At 36.7% G+C, this 19,860-nt stretch overlaps 2 long non-coding RNA genes across 2 annotated transcripts in view; one reads left to right on the top strand and one right to left on the bottom strand.

Moving 5' to 3' along the window:
- LOC131257649 (uncharacterized) overlaps nucleotides 1–18,318 on the bottom strand; it is a 33,630-nt gene extending 15,312 nt beyond the window's left edge. The window contains exon 1 of the long non-coding RNA XR_009177520.1: nucleotides 17,841–18,318. This is a non-coding gene — a long non-coding RNA (uncharacterized LOC131257649). The remainder of the gene's footprint in view (nucleotides 1–17,840) is intronic.
- Nucleotides 1,780–9,347, top strand: LOC131257650 (uncharacterized). Its single transcript, XR_009177521.1, has 4 exons — nucleotides 1,780–2,188; nucleotides 8,385–8,564; nucleotides 8,657–9,177; nucleotides 9,282–9,347. It is a non-coding gene; the product is annotated as an uncharacterized LOC131257650 (long non-coding RNA).
- Nucleotides 18,319–19,860: the final 1,542 nt, after the last annotated feature.

The following is a 19,860-nucleotide window of genomic DNA, read 5'->3' as shown; positions in this document are numbered from 1 at the left end:
CTCTCTCTCTTTGCCACTCCCTCTCCCTCTCCCTGTTGCGCGCTCTCCCTCTTTCTCTCTCTGCCTCTCCTTCTCTGTCTCCGGCCCTCTCCCTCTCGGACTCTCTCCCTCTCATTCTCACTCTCCCTCTCCCTCTCCCTCTCACTCTCTCTATCCCCATCTCTCTCTCTATCTCCTCAGCCCTCTGTTGCAGTTTGGCCTTTTGCTTCTCGTAAATCTCGGATTCTCAGGTATGATGTAAGGCTTTTCCCTTCTTGCTATTGCTTTCTACAATTTGGAATACCTGATTAGGAATATGCATTGTCGAATCCCTAATTAGGGATTTGCATTGTCGAATCCGTTTTTAGGGATTTCCATTTGTCTTACTATTCTTGCTACAGGTTGCGCCATACAAGAAAATATGACGAGTAGCTTTCGTAATGATTTGAAGGAGAAATGATATGATAGAAACTTGGAACTTTCACGTTAAATGCATATTCATGTTAGTTGTGAAACAGAGATTTATATCACCTATTCAAACAATTTTGTAAATTTTCTAATGATCATTACAATTACATGTTATAGGTATATTGTTACCCTTTTGCTTATTTGGTTTCTCAATAAGAGAGTTGTATTATTGCCTCCCAAGATAGAAGATTTGCAGTTTGATGGATATATGAAATTTGGTGAGTGTGATTTTAGGATAATTTCAAAAGTCCAAGTCTTGTGCCTCTATTTATCATAATATTCTATTAGATTGTATGTCGTGATTGTAACTTCTCAAATCGTTTCATGTGACATAAACATTGGTGGATAGGCCCCAGTACTTTATGTTGCATAATGATCAGGTCAACAATGTATTGATTTTATGTGGCATTATAGTTTCCTTCTTTTATTAGTCTTTATCATCATGGAACCTTATGCCTTCTTAGTGTTTAATTAATTTTTTTTTTTAGAGTTGCATAATCTCTTTGGAGCAAACATGAATATCTTCTTTTATAGAAGCTTAATCATTATCATCATCAAACCTGATCTTTTAATAATTAAAACGGCATACCACATGCCATCTCTACTGTATATAATGCGAGAAGCGTTTGGCCAATTTTTCTAGTCCACTTTGAAAATTCCATAATGCAAAAGTTAACACAAAAGCCTAAAGGGCAAAGTTGATAATTGTGAACTGCGGATGCTAAGTAGAAGAAATAGTTTCTTGCCTTCTTGCAAAAGGGAAAAAAATAAATAAATAAAGAAAAGAAAAAATAAAAGAAAAGTTCCTAGTCTGCAATTCAGAACTGATAGAACTACCTGTGCTTGTAAAAGCAACTCATCGGCAATATTCCTTGCGCCCCGACTAAGGTGAGGTTGGCTGATCTTAAAAAATAAATCCTTTTTCCTATTGTAATAAGTGTCTTTAGACCCTTCTGCATGGCTTGCTGGCTCTGTTTATAAAGCCTATACAGCAGTATGGAGTTCAAACTTAATGAGGACTTTGATATTTTGGTAACAAAAGGAAAGAAATTAAATGCCAACTGCTGTCAAAATAAGTAAGAATTGAAGTAGGAAGAGGACTCAACTATTCAATGCCTCAAACTATATGGACTGTACAAGCCTTGTTGTTTGGACTGGGATTAGATCCACACAGTGGGACAACACATGGTGCCCAACTGATGATGTAAACACATCTTGTTCTATCCAGTTGTAATGGGCCAAAAATGTGATCAGAACTATTGATCATGCCCCTGGACAGATTTGATGGCCTGATTTGTCAATCCTGTAGGATGTGCTCTTGCATCAGTGAAACACTATTGTCTATACATACCATTTTCTTCTAGGGAGTATGGAGATGTTTCCTTACCTATTAACATGACTTGGTGTTGTTATTATCTCATCAGCTTTGCCCACTTTCAAGTTTTTCTTCTGTACTCAAAAGCTTTAACTGAGCTGATTGATTGTCTTCACACTGTTTACACCTTCTATGATTACTGGTATTGATCATGTTCCTTCTGGATCTAGGTGATTGATTGTAAAACTCAGCAAAGCAGGCTCTTCCCATTGCTGGCTTCGGCCTGTGCTTTCAGGTTTGTTGGTGAGTGGTTGAAATGGCTGTACACGGATGTGACAGAGATTGCAAGCGAATGATTTCTCAACATTGCCTGAGGCTCATGTATTCACTGCTGGTTTGAAGTCTTTGACAAACACTGCGATTGTTGTATGTAACTGAGTCCCCTTGAAGTATGCAATTAGTCTAAAAGTCTGGTTGGTTTAAATCACTATTTGTTTACTGCTACTGTTTTCTACTTTAGTTTTATAATTCTTGTTACCTCAGTATTTTGCCCAACTGTAGAAGTGCTAGGGCCTTAGTCCACTGCCCATTTGGCTGTCTTTGTGCTGGTATTTTCTTTTCTGACTTGTTGGATCTGACTTTGAATTTGGTTTCTCATTATGAATACATACATATTGTTTTTTTCCTGAGTGGCAGATAAAGATTTTTATTAAGAAAAGATTAAGGCTGTTCAAAAAAAATATTAAGAAAAGAGAGGCCTGAAGGCTGAATAAAAGCTTGAAACAAAACAAGCCCATTTTAATATCATGGATTAGTTAATAATCTTAGTCCTAATATTAAGTTCTCAGTGGGTGGGCATTCTGATTGGCCAATTGGTTGATGATTGGGTGTGGAACAGCATTCAGATTTTGTATTTTGTAAGTTGAGATATGCCTTTTGTGGATGCCATAACTTGTTACATACATTTGATGATCACGGTTATTCTACAAGTTATTGTAATTCCCTAAATCATTCAATGCTCCAGTTCTAGACATTGTTGCTTTTAAGAATGTCTTGGACTTTGATCATTGTTTCTATTTAACTTTCAAGATGTCTTATGCTGTGTTTAATCCCTAGCTACTTTTGGATTTTCTCTATGTGACACTATCTATAGGACCCCTTTAGAAAACTCTAGAAACTTCTATACAATGCAATTATTAGTATTATCTATGCTATATATAATGCAACTAGTGTGTGGCCAATTGTTTTTTTTTATTTTGGAATTGGGTTTTCTTTTAACAGCACTCTGGCCTTAAAGAGGAATAAGTACCCCTCATCATCATATAAACCAATGATGGCCACAAAAATCTTAAGCCAAATCTGGAACCAGATCATATTGCACCTTGGTTGAAGGAGTATACGGTCATGTTTCTCCTCATTTCTTTGCAATTTTCTTTTCACACTGCATGCAAGTTTATTGTTGAAGTTCAGATTTCTTGCATGCCTATTCTACTATGTATAAGAAATTTTAGATCTAACCTTTCCATACAGCTGTAGTGGTATTCACAGATTAAGATTCACTGTTATTGATCATGTAAACCCATGTAAGACCAGAGGCAAGTATCTCAAACTATCATGTAACTCTCTTTCTCTCTCTCTCTCTCTCTCTCTCTCTCTCTCTCTCTCTCTCTGAGCAGAGGCAAGTCATCTCAAACTGTCATGTTAGTGTTGAATGCTACCACTTTAAGATGCCTTTGGTTTTTCATGCTATATCATTACAAGTTTATTCCAAACCTTACTTAAGACTTTTTATACTTGCACATGTTAATTTGCTAATCCAGAATGTAGATTTTATAGGACCCACCACAGATTTGGGCTGAACGGAAACTCTTCCTGATTGGAAGATCCTAGCCCTAACTGGAGTGTCATCCCTGTTTGGTAGCATTCTCCCCTGTTTTGCTGCATCCTCTGATTGCTTCTGGTATTAGTATTTGAAGATGCCCATTCTGCCAATATATGCTCTTGTGGGGTCGATTGCTTCAGGGCTGGTGGTGCTATCTGCTGGTGGCTTGGTTTCTAGTGTTTCGCTAGTAGAGGTGTGGCTGGAGAATCCAATGCTCTCGAGGAAGCCTGGCTTTTCCTGCTTTCGGGTTTTTGGTGCAACGGAGAAGGCTTGGTTGGGTGGCAAATTTGTTAGGAGACCCTTCCCATCATCCAAACCTCTTTGAGGACAAAATTTCCTATTTTGTGTTAGGGCTGGAGCTGCTGAGTTTTGGTTACATCCCTCAAACTGGTGCTGATCAGAGGATTTAGGATTTAGAGTCTAATGGAAGGTTTTTGGTTAAATCATTGGCTCAATTGTCCAATGGCAACTCGGGTAGAGCCATAGCATTCTCAAAGATCTAGATTGTTGAAAGCTAGTTGGACTGAGGTGTTGTAATGTAATTGGAAAAAATCAAAGTCTACTACTTAGAATCCTCCACCACTCAGGCTCTTCAAGGCAAACTTTGACGGAAGCCCACAAGGCAAACCTAGGCTTGTTGGTGTGGGGGTTTAGTCCGCAACAGTATAGGAGTGGTTCTTGTGGAGTTCCCCAGCCCCATTGGCTTCAACAATTCAAACTTAGCCTAAGGGTGGATGGGCTTGCAAAGCTTAGGGCTTTGAGGAATGAGCTTCATACTGACAATAGGAGACGATTTTTATAGCCTCTGGGTGTTTTGCTCTTGGTGTTCTGTTAGTTGTTGTTCTTGCTCATAGAAGGCTTGGTTTTGCTTCTCCTATTGTATCCCTCTTTATTCTTTTAATAAGGTTCTCAGTTTACTCATAAAAGTATAAACAATAATAATAATAATAATAATAAAAGGAAGCCTGCATTCAGTAAGGCCATAAAGGTACCGATCTTAACACCCATCACCTTTGTTGTGAAAATCCTACAACATACGATCATATTGTTTCTTCATTAAAAAAAAAGAAAAAGGTTTGCACTGAACTTGAGTCCTAATGATAATTAATATGTAAATTTGGCATAGTTAAGTTTGTACTGAACTTGAGGAATTGTAAAGCTTTGAAGAATATGTACAGGTTACTCAGGTTCTTTCAGCTTATGTGTGAATTATTTAAATTGTTCTACATGTTAATAATCTCTTTTATCAAAATTTCATGCATATGTTTCATAGAAAGATGAACGGATTGAATTTGAGGTTTATGTCATGACATGAGCTAGAGAAACTGATGAACGGATTGAATTTCACACGGAAATTGCTGTGGGCCTCACAGAACATTGGATTACAGGAACTCCCTCCAAATGCTCTTACATTGAATGGGCTGGATCTCTGCCACGTGTGCCATCCACAGATCCAACGTGCATTTTATTGGCAACCAATCTGATCAATATTAAACATTCCATCAATGGTCTTTAATTTGGACGGGCAAGATCATTTCCATAGAAGTACATTAGCTGATCCTGCCACAACCTTAGCTGTAGCAATAAAAGGTTGGCGGGAAAGAAATTTTGAGTTTTCAAATAGGAAAATGGCCATCAAACAATTAGCTATCTGCAGTGAAAAACAAAGATCGTCTAAAGACCACAACAAAAATTCATTCTATAAGTTCATTTATAACATATCTCTAGTATGATAAGATAAACCTATAGAGATCAATAGAAAAATAGTAACATTTGAGGAAACTGGAAAAATAAGAAAACAAAACCCAACAGTACAATTACACAAATTTCCATGCAAAAAAGAAACTAAGAACATTACAGAATTGCCAACAAGAAACACTTCATATTTCCTACATTACATATTAAGACTTGTGAAGCTGAATGAACCTTTAAAAAAAAAAAGCTAATCCAAGAAAAACCCAAAAATCTATTTCACAAATGCAAAAACCCGATCATTTAAATGGAGATTGAAATCAATACAAGTTCCAAAAACAAAGAACAAGCTTAAAAAAGAAAACTTACCCTTTTCAGAAAATAGAAAATCAAGGCCACACATCAAGACCCAATCATTGAAGTGGAAAGAAAAAAGAAGAAAGAAATCGACTTGAACTTGGCTAGAGCTGGCCCAAGTCGTCATCACCATTGAAGCCTTATGGGGTCGGCTTCTTTTTTCAAGTCCAAATTGAAATTGACAGATTTAGAGTTCAGAACCAAGAAATCCCTGATATGAATGCCAACTGGTTTTCAATCTGGATATTTCCGCTTCACTAGACTAATAAATGCAGTTCATTACTAAGTGCTCCAAATGCACCCTGGAGTTGCATAGATATCTTGACATCTTGGTCCAAATTCAAAATGGTACTCCTGAGTGCATTTGGATGCACTATCACATTGAATTACAATTATTAAATTTTGAGTCCCATGTCAGCATTCAATTCAAGTTGCTTGGCCATCTGAAGGCAGCCCTGTTTTAAATCATCAAGGAATGAAGAGTGTTAAGATTCTAGGGAATAAAGGTACCTTCATGGTCAACCCAAGTACCCGGGTTATTCCAAGACAAATCTGGAGGTTTTGAATTTGCAACATAACCATTTCAACCTTGTACTAGCTGATAATGCCTGAGATGCATGCTCACTCCTTGCTCTCTTTATGGGTAGTATTTTTCATACATGGCATGTTCATATTGTTTTTTTTTTTTTGTTTTTTTGTGTTGAGAGAGAGAGAGAGAGAGAGAGAGAGAGAGAGAGAGAGAGAGAGAGAGAGAGAGAGAGAGAGATGAAAATGACTTTATTAGGAATATGCATTGACAAATCCATAATTAGGGATTTGCATTGTCGAATCCCTTTTTAGGGATTGCTGCTGTTTATTTTGTGTATTCTGTTCATGTAATCTTATCCCTTATCTGTAGCTTAGTTTCAAATCAAATTAGAGAAAGATTAGGTCCATATCATCTGTGGATATTATCTACAACACTACACATATATTGGAGATTACCGATGGAATGGTATAGTTTTTACAGTAAAATTACATGGTATTATTGTCTCTGATATCTATCAATTCAAAATTTGACTATGAGAGAGATCATTGTAGATCCCCATTTAAGCAGATAATCATATTCCAGATTTTCATCTCTGACCTACTAAGGTTCATTTCATCTAATTGGTTTCACAGTACCTTGTGGCAGTCTCAACAACAGCTGAAGGATTTTGTGTGATTTTGAAACTCAATTGCCTTTTTCATCCCTATGTTTTTGTGTTTTTCTTTTCTTTTTTACTTCCATGTGATATTTTTCTGGTACAATCTAAATATCTGCAATCTGAATCGTGTATCCATTTCTCTATGATTTGTTACAACCTGCTGCTCCATATTTCTTGTGATTTTGTGTTGTTCTTTTTTTCTTTTCTCTTTCTTCCTTATAAGGTTTTGAGGTCCTCAGCTGGAAATGTAAAGACAAATTGATCATCATCTTCAAAGACACATCTTTGTACCTTGCAAAATGAGAAGGTAGACAAATTGTCTATAGCCACAGTAATTGCCTGTATTACTGATGACTTTTCTACCATGTATCTCCCAATTTATCTGCTTGACCACTTCGATTGTAACTAATCCCGTATTAGCTCTTGAAGAATAAATTAATGTTTGTCTTTAAAATTCACATTGTATTGTCTTTTTTTTTTTTTGTAGCAAGTGAACATGTTTGTTTTTCTTTCTTTTTTTCTTTTCTTTTCTTTTTCTTTCTTTCTTTCTTTCTTTCTTTCTTTCTTCTTCTTCTTCTTCTTCTTCTTCTTCTTTTTTTTTTTTTGCAGCAAGTGAACATGTTTGTTTTAACTCTACAGCTTCTTGATTCTAGAATTCCCATTCTCAGGCCTAACTGCTGGTGATGGATTTGTCTGTGGCCTGCTGTTGGATTCAAAACAACCCTACTATTGGGGAAATAGCATATACATCCAAATGGGTGTCCCTCATCCAATGGCTGAAGAAGCTTCCTACTCAGAAATCAGTCTTGGGGACCACCATATCTGCGAATTGAGATTGCTCGCCAAAGGGACGTGTGCAAACATCTCCATGGTTGGGCTTAGAGAAGACCAGACATGAGTACAATCAAGAGAGTTTTTGCACCAACTTGGTATGTGGTTAATATTGCACTCAATTGCATGTGTGGCTGTCAATGGGTATCTGATGAATCCAACCCAATGTTAATACATCTGGGTCTCATTTATGGGACCCATTAAGCAATTGGGACTGGTTCAGGTCTCAACTTTAGGACCTAATTAAAAATCAGGTCTAGGTACTTTCCAGTTTGGGTCTAGGTGGTTTTAATAGTAAATTATATATATTTTGTATGCATTTATTATTCTAATAAAAGAAATTTCACTTTTAGCACTTTATTTTTCTGGTTGAATGTCATATCATCTCTTTCATTAGATTGGTTTTGGTCTAATCTTTCAATCATTCTCTAACTGTTAAAAGGAAACAAATTTCCATCTGGAGTTGGTTATGAGTGTAGTTTTCTATGTAACTGTTAAAAGGAAATCAATTTCCCCCTCTCTTTTGGTGACTCAAACAGAAGAAGCCATCTCATAATTGAGGTTTTGTTATAACCTGTGTTGTTTTCTAAGTGCACATGTTTTCATTAGTATATTTATATTTTTACCAATCCATATTTTCTTTTAAGCTTTGATTTCTCGGTATCTTATGCAGGTTGCTTCAAATCATTATGGTTATTCTGTTATTGTATTTGGTGAACTCATGGAATTCCATGGAACTGATTGAATGGAAGGAGCTTCTGTTGTTCATAAAAGTCATGTTTTTGATTTTTTAGATGAATTGGGTGTGTGAAATTGCATGGAACTGATCAAATGAACATGGAATTTCTATTGGGTATTTTTCTCGTTTGCTATTTCCTGGTTTTTGAATATGGGTTCTAATTTCTGAAAGATGATTATTATACTGTGATTGTTTTCTTTTGATAGGAAGAAACACCGACTCCTCAGAAGGCCATAGACGGTATGGTCATTGGATTCTCCGCAAGTTGTAAGAGTTCCTGTCATACCTTTTAGTAAATTTGTTTTTTTTTTTTTGATTCTCCATAGACATTAAGTTTTCTTCTTGTTGTTGGTTTTTTTTGGATTCTCCATATGAAATTATGAGAAATCATGCCTAAAACATTTAAAAGCATTTGTTGGAGCCCACCTAAGTTTTGAAATAGCCTAAAATCTGTTGTGACCCCTTATCTAAGTCACAATGAATGGCCTAGATGTATAAACCACATCTCGTTGGGTCCGCTGTACAAAAAAAAAAGAAGAAGAAAAAGGTTTTAATGGATGTGCATCCACTCTTAACCATTGTTTATGTTGTTGCTCACCTAAGTTGTGGATTTGCCTCATTTTTAAGCCCATGGCTCACCATGAAAGGGTATATCTAATTCATGGGATAGATGTCTTCAAATTTTGAGGATGTGTTGCAAGAAGAAAACCTTTACTTGATTACTGAGGTAAGTTGCTAATTTTTTATTTTTATTTTTCTGTTGATGAAGTATATTAAATAGCATGATTTAGGTCTTCATCAAGTTGCTGATATAGTTACATTTGTTGCCAGGCTATTATCATTTTGCAGAAATATTTTAGACCAATGAAATTTTAATATGATTGAAATGGACGGACAGTGAAGGAAGCTGGTTGTCTTCATTTTCATTTTCTAAAATTTTGTTTGTCTTTTGCTTTTTGAACAAGCATAGAATCCTATAAGGAATTGGGAAAATACAGACCAACTTCTTAGTGACATTCTATCTGGTTGTAAACAGGGGCACCTTCTGTGATTTGAGGCTTCATCTCATCATCAATAATGCCAGGTTTGCTCTTTTAAGTCACTAGATAAAACCCACTGCACCCATATTCACTCTACAACCGACATTACTGTCTGACTGCTGCACCCTTCGTGTATTCCAGATCATATAAATGATGGACCACATTCAAATATTGCATCAATTGCAAAAGTAGATATAACATTTACATACTAATTCATGCATTAATTTTGAATTCTTTCCTCTCTAGCTTTTCTTAATATACTGATGAAGGCAATCACTATAAGAAAACTCACTTTTACTGATGAAAGTTTTTGTCGCTAAATCCAGACCATGAGTTTAGGGATTAGGGTTTAGGGTTTTAGGGTTTAGGGTTTAGGGTTTTACGGTTTAGGGTTTGAGGGTTTTAGGGTTTAGGGTTTTAGGGTTTAGGGTTTAGGGTTTAGGGTTTAGGGTTTAGGGTTTAGGGTTTAAGGGTTTAGTGATATGAATAATTTGGATCCACTGAATGGCACAAGCATGTTAATGACTTTTATCCATCGAAATGGCCAATGTCAAAGGTTTAGATCACTAGAAATGGGCCAAATCATATTAATTTCGATCGTTCTAAAAGGAAACCTTATCGATTGAATTGTGTATATAACAGAAGAGGTTAGGGCATGGATCAACTTAGCATATCCATTGGCATGGATCATGAAAAGCAGCATCAACCATACGATGAGTTTGGATCAAGAAAAGCAACTTCAATCATAAGTTGAGTTTGGATCATAAAAAGTAGCTTCAATCGTATGAGTTTGGATCGCCGAATAAGCCTAATCATATGAATAATTTGGATCCATTGAATGGCTCAAGCATATCAATGATTTTTATCCATCGACATGGCCAATGTCAAAAGGATTGGATCACTAGAAATGAACCTAATCATATTAATTTGGATCGTTGTAAAAAGAAACTTAAATCATTTAATTGTGTATAGAATAGCAGAGGGTTTAGTTTGGATCATGAAAAGCACCATCAATCATAAGTTGAGTTTTGATCATGAAAAGTAGCTTCAATCGTATGAGTTTGGATAGCCGAATGAGCCTAATCATATGAATAATTTGGATCCACTGAATGGCACAAGCATGTCAATGATTTTCATCCATCGAAATGGCCAATGTCAAAGTTCATATCACTAGAAATGGGCTAAATCAAATTAATTTGGATCGTTGTAAAAGGAAACCTTACCGATTGAATTGTGTATATAACAGAAGAGGATAGGGCACGGATCAACTTAGCATATCCGCTGGCATGGATCATGTAAAGAAGCATCAACCATACGATGAGTTCGGATCATGAAAAGCAACTTCAATCATATGTCGAGTTTGGATCATAAAAAGCAACTTCAATCCTATGAGTTTGGGTCGCCGAATGAGCCTAATCATATGAATAATTTGGATTCACTGAATGGCTCAAGCATGTCGATGATTTTTATCCATCGAAATGGCCAATGTCAAAGGATTGGATCACTAGAAATGAGTTGAATCATATTAATTTGAATCGTTGAAAAAAGAAACTTAAATGATTTAATTGTGTATAGAACAGAAGAGGGTTTAGGGCATAAATCAACTTAGCATATCAATTGCCATGGATCATGAGAAGCAACTTCAACCATATGATGAGCTTGGATCATGAAAAGCAGCTTCAATCATATGTAATGAAAAGTAGCTTCAATCGTATGATGAGTTTCGATCACCGAACGAGCCTAATCATATAAACACAACTTGGATCCACTGAATGGCTCAAGCATGTTAATGATTTTTTTCCATCGAAATGGCCAATGTCAAAGGTTTGGATCACTAAAAATGGGCCGAATCATATTAATTTGGATTGTTGTAATAAGAAACCTTATTGATTGAATTGTGGATAGAATAGAAGAGGGTTTTTGGGCATGGACCAAATTAGCATATCCATTGCCATGTATCACGAAGAGCAGCTTCAACCATAGGATGAGTTTCGATTATGAAAAGCACCTTCAATCATATGTTGAGTTTGGATCATGAAAAGTAGCTTCAACCATATGATTTTGGATCGCCGAATGAGCCTAATCATATGAATAATTTGGATCCACTGAATGGCACAAGCATGTTAATGACTTTTATCCATCGAAATGGCCAATGTCAAAGGTTTAGATCACTAGAAATGGGCCAAATCATATTAATTTCGATCGTTCTAAAAGGAAACCTTATCGATTGAATTGTGTATATAACAGAAGAGGTTAGGGCATGGATCAACTTAGCATATCCATTGGCATGGATCATGAAAAGCAGCATCAACCATACGATGAGTTTGGATCAAGAAAAGCAACTTCAATCATAAGTTGAGTTTGGATCATAAAAAGTAGCTTCAATCGTATGAGTTTGGATCGCCGAATAAGCCTAATCATATGAATAATTTGGATCCATTGAATGGCTCAAGCATATCAATGATTTTTATCCATCGACATGGCCAATGTCAAAAGGATTGGATCACTAGAAATGAACCTAATCATATTAATTTGGATCGTTGTAAAAAGAAACTTAAATCATTTAATTGTGTATAGAATAGCAGAGGGTTTAGTTTGGATCATGAAAAGCACCATCAATCATAAGTTGAGTTTTGATCATGAAAAGTAGCTTCAATCGTATGAGTTTGGATAGCCGAATGAGCCTAATCATATGAATAATTTGGATCCACTGAATGGCACAAGCATGTCAATGATTTTCATCCATCGAAATGGCCAATGTCAAAGTTCATATCACTAGAAATGGGCTAAATCAAATTAATTTGGATCGTTGTAAAAGGAAACCTTACCGATTGAATTGTGTATATAACAGAAGAGGATAGGGCACGGATCAACTTAGCATATCCGCTGGCATGGATCATGTAAAGCAGCATCAACCATACGATGAGTTCGGATCATGAAAAGCAACTTCAATCATATGTCGAGTTTGGATCATAAAAAGCAACTTCAATCCTATGAGTTTGGGTCGCCGAATGAGCCTAATCATATGAATAATTTGGATTCACTGAATGGCTCAAGCATGTCGATGATTTTTATCCATCGAAATGGCCAATGTCAAAGGATTGGATCACTAGAAATGAGTTGAATCATATTAATTTGAATCGTTGAAAAAAGAAACTCGAATGATTTAATTGTGTATAGAACAGAAGAGGGTTTAGGGCATAAATCAACTTAGCATATCAATTGCCATGGATCATGAGAAGCAACTTCAACCATATGATGAGCTTGGATCATGAAAAGCAGCTTCAATCATATGTAATGAAAAGTAGCTTCAATCGTATGATGAGTTTCGATCACCGAACGAGCCTAATCATATAATTTGGATCGTTGTAAAAAGAAACTTAAATCATTTAATTGTGTATAGAATAACAGAGGGTTTAGTTTGGATCATGAAAAGCAACTTCAATCATATGTTGAGTTTGGATCATGAAAAGCAGCTTCAATAGTATGATGAGTTTGGATGGCCGAATGAGCCTAATCATATGAACAATTTGGATCCACTAAATGTCCGAAGCATGTCAATGATTTTTATCCATCAAAATTACCAATGTCAAAGGTTTGGATCACTAGAAATGGGCCAAATCATATTAATTTGGATCGTTGTATAAAGAAACCTGATTGTTTGAATTGTGTATATAACAGAAGAGGGTTTAGGGAATGATCAACTTAGCATATCATTTGGCATGGATCATGAAAAGCAGGTTCAACTTAGCATATTAATTTGGATCATTGTAAAAGCAACCTGATCAATTGAATCGTGTACAGAACAGAAGAGGGTTCAGGGCACGGATCAACTTAGCATATCCATTGCCATGGATATACTGAATGGCTTAAGCATGTCAATGATTTTTATCCATCAAAATGGACAATGTCAGAGGATTAAATCACTAGAAATGAGGAGAATCATATTAATTTGGATCGTTGTAAAAAGAAACTTAAATGATTTAATTATGTATAGAACAGAAGAGGGGTTAGGGCATAGATCAACTTAGCATATCAATTGTCATGAATCATGAAAAGCAACTTCAACCATATGATGAGTTTGGATCATGAAAAGCAGCTTCAATAGTATGTGAGTTTGGATGGCCGAATGAGCCTAATCATATGAACAATTTGGATCCACTGAATGCCTCAAGCATGTCAATGATTTTTATCCATCGAAATGGCCAATGTCAAAGGTTTGGATCACTAGAAATGGGCCAAATCATATTAATTTGGATCATTGTATAAAGAAACCTGATTGTTTGAATTGTGTATATAACAGAAGCGGGTTTAGGGAATAGATCAACTTAGCATATCATTTGACATGGATCATGAAATGCAGCTTCAACCATATGATGAGTTCGGATCATGAAAAGCAGCAACAATCGTATGATGACTTTGGATTGCTAAATGAGCCTAATCATATGAACAATTTGGATATGCTGAATGGCAAAAGCATGCTAATGATTTTTATCCATCGAAAAGGCCAATGTCAAAGGTTTGGATCACTAAAAATGGGCCAAATCATATTAATTTGGATCGTCGTAAAAAGAAAGTTGATTGATTGAATTGTGTGTAAAACGGAAGAGGGTTTTAGGGCATGGATCAACTTAGCATATCTATTGCCATTGATCATGAAAGGCAGCTTCAACCATACGATGAGTTTGGATCATGAAAAGCAGCTTCAATCATATGTTGATTTTGGATAATGAAAAGGCAGCTTCAATCGTATGATGAGTTTAAATTGTGTACAAAACATAAGAGGGTTTTAGGGCATGGATCAAATTAGCATATTTAGTGCCATTGATCATGAAAAGCAGCTTCAACCACATGATGAGTTTGGATCATGAAAAGCAGCTTCAATCATATGTTGAGTTTGGATCATGAAAAGCAGCTTCAATCGTATAATGAGTTTGGATCGCCGAATAAGCCTAATCATATGAACAATTTGGATCCACTAAATGGCTCAAGTTTGTCAATGATTTTTATCCATCGAAATGGCCAATGTCAATGGTTTGGATCACTAGAAATGGGACAAATCATATTAATTTGGATCCACTGAATGGCTCAAGCATGTTAATGATTTTTATCCATCTAAATGGCCAATGTTAAAGGATTAAATCACTAGAAATGAGCCGAATCATATTAATTTGGATCGTCATAAAAAGAAACTTAAGAAGAGGGTTTAGGGCATAGATCAACTTAGCATATCTATTGCCATGAATCATGAAAAGCAGCTTCCACCATATGATAAGTTTAGATCATGAAAAGCAACTTCAATCATATGTTGAGTTTGGATCATGAATAGCAGCTTCAATATTATAATGAGTTTCGATCTTCAAATGAGCCTAATCATATGAACAATTTGGATCCACTGAATGGCTCAAGCATGTCAATGATTTTTATCCATCGAAATGGCCAATGTAAAAGGATTAAATCACTAGAAATGAGCCGAATCATAGTAATTCGGATCATTGTAAAAAGAAACTTAATGATTTAATTGTGTACAGAACAGAAGAGAGTTTAGGGCATGGATCAACTTGGCATATCAATTGCCATGAATCATGAAAAGCAACTTCAACCATATGATGAGTTTGGATCATGAAAAGCAGCTTCAATCATATGTTGAGTTTGGATCATGAAAAGCGGCTTCAATCGTATGATGAGTTTGGATCGCAGAACGAGCCTAATCATATGAACAATTTGGATCCCCTAAATGGCTCAAGTTTTTTCAATGATTTTTATCCATCGAAATGGCCAGTGTCAAAGGTTTGGATCACTACAAATGGGACAAATTATATTAATTTGGATCATTGTAAAAGGGAACCTGATCAATTGAATTGTGTATATAACAGAAGAGGATAGTATGGAACAACTTAACGTATCCATTTCCATGAATCATGAAAAGCAGCTTCAACCATACGATGAGTTTGGATCATAAAAAGCAGCTTCAATCATATTTTTAGTTTGGATAATGAAAAGAAGCTTCAATCGTATTATGAGTTTCGATCGCCGAAGGAGACTAATCATATGAACAATTTAGATCCACTAAATGGCACAAGCATGTCAATGTTTTTTATCCATCGAAATGGCCAATGTCAAAGGCTTGGAACACTACAAATGAGCCGAATCTTATTAATTTGGATCATTGTATAAAGAAACTTAAATGAATGAATACTGTTATAGCACAAAAGAGGGTTTAGGGCACAGATCAACTTAGCATATCAATTACATGGATCATAAAAAGCAGCTTCAACCATATGATTAGTATGGATCATGAAAAGCAGCTTCAATCATATGTTGAGTATGGATAATGAAAAGCAGCTTCAATAGTATGATGAGTTTGGATGGCCGAATGAGCCTAATCATATGAACAATTTGGATCCACTGAATGACTCAAGCATGTTAATGATTTCTATCCATCGAAATGGCCAATGTCAAAGGTTTGGATCACTAAAAATGGGATGAATCATATTAATTTGGATCGTTGTAAAACGAAACCTGATTGATTGAATTTTGTATAGAACAGAAGACGGTTTAGGGCATGGATCTACTTAGCATATCCATTGCCATTGATTAAGAAAAGCAGCTTCAACCATATGATGAGTTTGGATTATAAAAAGCAGTTTTAATCATATGATGAGTTTGGATCATGGAAAGCAGCTTCGATCGTATGATGAGTTTGGATAGCCGAATGACCCTAATCATATGAACTATTTGGATCCACTGAATGGCTCAAACATGTCAATGATTTTTATCGATCGAAATGGCCAATGTCAAAGGTTTGGATCACTAAAAATGGGCCAAATCATATTAATTTGGATCATTGTATAAAGAATCCTGATTGATTGAATTGTGTATAGAATAGAAGAGGGTTTTAGGGCATGGATCAACTTAGCATATCCATTGCCATGAATCATGAAAAGCAGCTTCAATCATATGTTGAGTTTGGATCACGAAAAGTAGCTCCAATCGTATGATGAGTTTGGATAACTGAATGAGCCTAATCATATGAACAATTTGGATCCACTGAATGGCACAAGCATGTTAATGATTTTTTTCCCATTGAAATGGCCAATGTCAAAGGTTTGGATCACTAAAAATGGGCCGAATCATATTAATTTGGACCGCTGTAAAAAGGAACCTGATTGCAAGTGACCTGCTATAACTGACTGACAATGTCCAGTTTGTGCATAAGCTTCATACAGTTATTATTATTATTATTTTTTTTTTGTGTGGAAGTGAATGCTTGATACAGTTCATTACAAGTTCATTTTGTGGGATGTTAGAATATGGTTGATTTAGTTATTTCTCCTCTTCCATTTTCTAGAAGCTATTAAATTTTAGCAGAGAAAGGTGCACAACTCCAACCCTAACAACAAGCAATTGTGCAAAACTCAAAAAGAAAGCAACAAACGATATAGAACTAATCAAATGTTCTTTAATTATTTACTAATCCTCCATCAAATGAAGCAAGCAACCAATTCAGCTATAACGAAATTGTAACCGAGTCAATCTTAAATGAATGTAAATACACACATACATACATACATGCACATGCATGTTTGAAGAAACATAAAGACGAAGCATGCCTTGCTGGAAAGCAAAAAGGGAAAGGTGAGAGATTTAATTCTCAAACGCCCAATTGAGTATGACGAAAGAATCTAGTGGGAAATTGCCATCAACACTCTAGTTTGTCCTCAGCTAGTTAATCTGCTTGTTTGTTTGCATCTTGAGGAATTGTTGAAAGAGATCTCTATATTTCCATCTAAGATCAGCATTCCTTCCATGGAGTCCTGGCATCCAGCAATCTCCATGTACATGCATCTTCTTAGACATTGATAGTACATTCCAAATCTGTGACTTGTGCAGAGAACATCCGATTCAACACATCCAAAATATCCAAACTTCATATCTGGGCTTTTAGCTTTCAGAGAACAATCTTTATCAGATGGGTTGGTTGACGAAGTGAAATGCTTTTTTAAAACCAATATAAATTTTATATTTAAGAGCCATCTTTTAATCAATGCATGATGATCTACTGTCAGATGATTGACTCAAGAGCCCCAACCAAGGACGGCCCATATGCAAAGGATATGCAGAATCAACTTGTTTGAGAATTAGAATTAAAATTCCAAAAAGAGAGAGAGAGAGAGAGAAGAAAAAGAGAGAGATAAAACCCACCAAAACAAAATGCCCCAAACGCCCAAAAACAGAGCTGAAAATGGTGTTACCTCAGATCTTAAAAAATTCCAGAACTTCAGAGAAAATTCCCTTCAATCCTCTCCTTCAGGAAAGCGAAGATGCTTCCCTCTAGCATCGACATAACCTTCAACCGTAAAACGCTCGGCGATACAGACGGACCCACAACCACCTCCTTCGATCTCACCATCATTGTTGGGCCATATCATCTCTGCAGGTGGGCCCATGGGACCCACGGCCTGTGTGGGCCACGGGTGATGGTGTTTGCCAACCGGCAAGGGCCGCAACCCGTAAGGGCCGCAACATATGAAAAGGACAAAGAGAGAGAGAGCACCAATCTCTTCAGTTCCAGGCTCCACTCCAGCGAAGGGTAGGAATCGTCGGATGCTCGGATCAGATTTGGGATGGAGAAATGGAGAATGAGAAGACGAGGAAAAGGAAAAACTGAAAAGGGGATCCGGTCCTTGGATTTGGGAAGGAGAATGAGAAGAAGAGAAAAGGGGCAAAGGGAGGGCAAGCGTCTGCCGTCCGATCAGTCATTTCGGGCTTCGGAGAGTAGAAAGAGGAACTGATAAGAAAGAGGGAGAGAGATGAGAAATTGAGAAGGTTTGAGGTTTCGGTTTTGGACCGTTGGAAGTTTTTGCTTGCGTGTTAAGTCTTAGAGGTTTGGGTTTCGGACCGTTGGAAGTTTTTGCTTGGGTATTAAGTCTGAGAGATTCCAAAGGACACAAGATGCCGCACCGCAGGACGTTCCCATGGTTTGAGCTGTGTGGGGCTCATGTGAGCCACACCACAAGAAACAGTCGTAACAGAAACGTCCACCGTTGAAACTTTCCTGGAGCCGACCATGATGTTTATATGCTATCCAAACCGTTCTTAGGCTATTACCAGCCAGATTAAGCTGTAAGAACAGATATCACCCTAGTATAAAAATTATGCGGCCTCACAAAATTTTCCAATGGTGGCCGTTAATCCCCACTGTTTTGTTTGGTGTGGCTTACTTAAGTTTTGGATGTATCTGATTTTTCGAATCCTGTTTTACTTTTACGTTTATAGACTGATGGATGGAGTGTATTTTTTTATGGTTAGTCTCTGTGGACCCCACACATCTTCCGACCGCAGAATCACCGGTCACGGGTAACTCGGTTCTCTTTTAGGATCTAAGAGTGGATCAGTTGCGGCCCTGACCGTGGGTCCACCTTGATGTCTGCATTGTATATCGACGCCATCCATCCGTTTTCTCTGCTGATTTTATGGCATTTTCTAATAAATAAAACATATTTAAATATGAGGGGAACCATACGATAGGAAACGGTAGGAATTCAACGGCCATCATTAAAAACTTTCTTGGCTCACGGTAGTATTTATGTTTCATCTGTTCTTACGAACCTATCAGCTTGATTCAAAACTTTTGTGGCCCACAAATGTTTTTAGTGATCAATCACCACGGTGTGGTCCATCCGATATTTAGATCTGCTTTAATCTCGGGATCATCCCGAGAGAAAAATGGAAAAATGGATGGACAACTTGGATATTCAATAGATATATCAAGGTGGGCCCATGGTCACCACAACTTTTTAGTTGAGGCCGGGTTGCATAGGGTATTCTTCGGTTTCCAAAATAGAAATGACGCTGCTTGGGTGAATCTCTGGGCTACCATAGTGTATGTGCCTTAGTGTTGTACGTGAGCTCGGTTAGCTCGCCCGACTCGACTAGTAAAAGCTCGATTCAACTCAGTTTGAAACTGCATTCGACAAGCTCGACCTAACTTGGATCGAACCTCAACTCAAGTGGAACTCGGATGGAACTAGTTTGGTACTTCGTTATTTTGATATTGTTGTTAACCAAGTATTAGATGAAATGACTAGCTGAGTAGAGTTGAGTTGTGCCAAGCTCGACTCTGTTCGACTTGTGTGCAACTCCAGCCTTATATCCATGCCGACCATTTGTTTCACCAGAACATTTTAAGATCTGAGCTCAAAAATGCAACAGATCCATGTCTCAAGTGGACCACATTACAAGAAAATAACAATTTCAAAACGGTTTTGAACCCTTATTTAGGAAGCGCCAATAAAAGCCATGCAACCATTGGCAGAAGCTTGTAATTTTTTTTTTTCCAATTGGAACATGTATGTTTTAAAAAATAT

Source organism: Magnolia sinica, chromosome 10 (genome assembly GCF_029962835.1).
Source record: "Magnolia sinica isolate HGM2019 chromosome 10, MsV1, whole genome shotgun sequence".
Lineage (NCBI taxonomy): Eukaryota > Viridiplantae > Streptophyta > Magnoliopsida > Magnoliales > Magnoliaceae > Magnolia > Magnolia sinica.
The sequence above is the reverse complement of the archived record's forward strand: the minus strand, read 5'-3'. Positions and strand labels throughout refer to the sequence as shown.